Raw genomic sequence first — 2,443 nt, 5'->3', positions numbered from 1 at the left:
GAGGAAAGTCAACTAGTCATCACCAACTCTTGGGCTACTCTTTTACCAACGAATAGTGGAATTGACCGTCACATTATAACGCCCCCACGGCTGAAAGGGCGAGCATGTTTGGTGTGACGGGGATTCGAACCCGCGAGTCGAGTGCCTTAACCACCTGGCCAACTAGTAATGATTTGTTTGTATTAATTATTGATTTGTACCCTTGATGTTAGTGCTTGTTTTCAATCAGCCAGGATAGAGGTCCAAACCTGAGCTAAGCCTAAAGTTCACATTCATTTTTTAAATAAAAGTAATAATAATAATTAACCAAATCATTCAATATTGTAAAATATTCAAACAATAATGAGATTATAACCGTGATATTTTAACCAGATTAGCTATGATAACAAATTACATCCATGTTTTGATAAGCAGTGTGCTTACAAATAACGGAAATTAAAGTATTTGCATGCTTTACAAGAGATAAACACCAAATATATTTAACAAAAACAGAGATAATTACTGGATTTGAAGTTTTAATGGACGGATGATATTTCGTTCTATGTTTTGTGAGGTTTCACCACCAGGCCAAAAACTCGGCCCGTCCAGGAAGGTCAGTAGAGGTGTTTTTATCCATACTGTGCTGTTGGTGGTTTACATACAGTTAGTTTGAGGTTTGTAACGCGATCTTTTGTTCAGAGCTATGCCTGCACAATTTTTAACGCGGTACATACATTAATGATACAACTTACTGAGCGATCTTCAGTACTAACCAATTAAACACAGCAAATGGTTTTAAAGTTGCGCATCCCGGGGAGAGGGTCGTGATTGTCCGGAAAACTCCCAGTCTTTTTTTTTGTTTGTTTACTTTTATGTTTGTCAGTGATATAAAGTATATTCTCAAACATTAACCTTTCATGATGAAAATTCCTTTAAAATACAATTAAAAATACATTCTCGCTCACACACACACCATTAGCTCTTATATACTTGTATACAAGCAGAACATTTGACCCCTCTGATTCGCCCCCACCCCTTAAAATAATTCTAGATATCCCGATGTTTAGATTCTGCTTTATGGTACAAAGGCCTAGACCATAAACTCAAAATCAGAGTAAAAGTCATCAAAATTATACAGTTTTTTACCTCCAGTGCGGCAAGTTGCAGTAATTAGTCCTATCCTATTTAACCCTGTAAACGAAAGTTCCATTTCACCACGCTATGTATACCGCATGGCTAGCTTGTAACAACATTGTATGTAGTAACTTGATACTTTCTAAAATACAAGAGTTAGTGATTATAAGAAGACATTTCTAGCACCATTTGCGAATCATTTGACCATTTTAAAATTTTACTTTGGTGTTGTCCTTCTTTTATTCATTGTGCCTTATATATTTGATATTTCGGATTCTTATACACGATTTACTTTTCGAATAACTGAATATGGATATCTATGTTATTGTGCATGGATATGTGAAATTACACCGGAAACTCAATCTTAATTATTATTTTTTTTACTAATGGCTGGAGACGGCTTGAATGGGTAATGAAGAAAAACTTTAATATAAGTTTAACATAACAGCAAATGTACAACGTTTCGACAAGGTTTTTGTCATCATCAGGTGCCCAGAACCTTGTCAAAACGTTGCACATTTGCTGTTATGTTAAACTTATATTAAAGTTTTTCTGCATTACCCATTCAAGCCGTCTCCAGCCATTATTAGTCTCAAAGTGGGTTCCTCGTCATCGAATTTGGATGTTTTGTTAATTATTTTTCAAAGAAAAATAATGAAACTGCTTCTAATAAACGATGTTGAACTAAATGTGAAATGTTGGCTAGTAGTTGTAAAAAATAAACACATTCTTACATGCGATGAAAATAAAGTAATAAAGAATGGCTTACAGTTGCAAAAATAAGAATTATTCTTTTATGAGATGGAATAAAAAACATTGGCCTTCAGTTGTAAAGATAATATTTTTATACGAGACTAATAAAAAATAAAACTGGCTTTTAGTTGTTAAAGTTTGTAATTAAGCACAAAGCTACACAATGTGCCATCTGTGCTCTGCCCGACACGGGTATCGAAACCCGGATTCTAGCATTGTAGGTCCACAGACATACCGCTGTGCCACTGGGAGGGGGGAAGTTGTAAAAGTAAAATATATTTTTGTACGAGATGTTAAAATACAAACTGTTCTAGTGTACAGTTTTCGTGTAAATAAAGTATATATATATATAAGAAAACATATATATTTCTTATTCGTATCCACAGGTGAATCTTATTGATGTTTTGGTTTTATATAGATATATATACAGTTCTCACGTAAATAAAATATTTACAGTTATAAGTTAATTAAAGTATATGCAGTTATTATATAAGTAAATCATATATAGCTTTTGTGTAAGTCAGTTGTCTGAAAGTATGATCTAAACTCTAAACCTTTTTTCTTGGAACAAAGCCAC

Source organism: Limulus polyphemus, unplaced genomic scaffold (assembly GCF_000517525.1).
Source record: "Limulus polyphemus unplaced genomic scaffold, Limulus_polyphemus-2.1.2 Scaffold2972, whole genome shotgun sequence".
NCBI lineage: Eukaryota > Metazoa > Arthropoda > Merostomata > Xiphosura > Limulidae > Limulus > Limulus polyphemus.
This window is presented reverse-complemented; position numbering follows the sequence as displayed.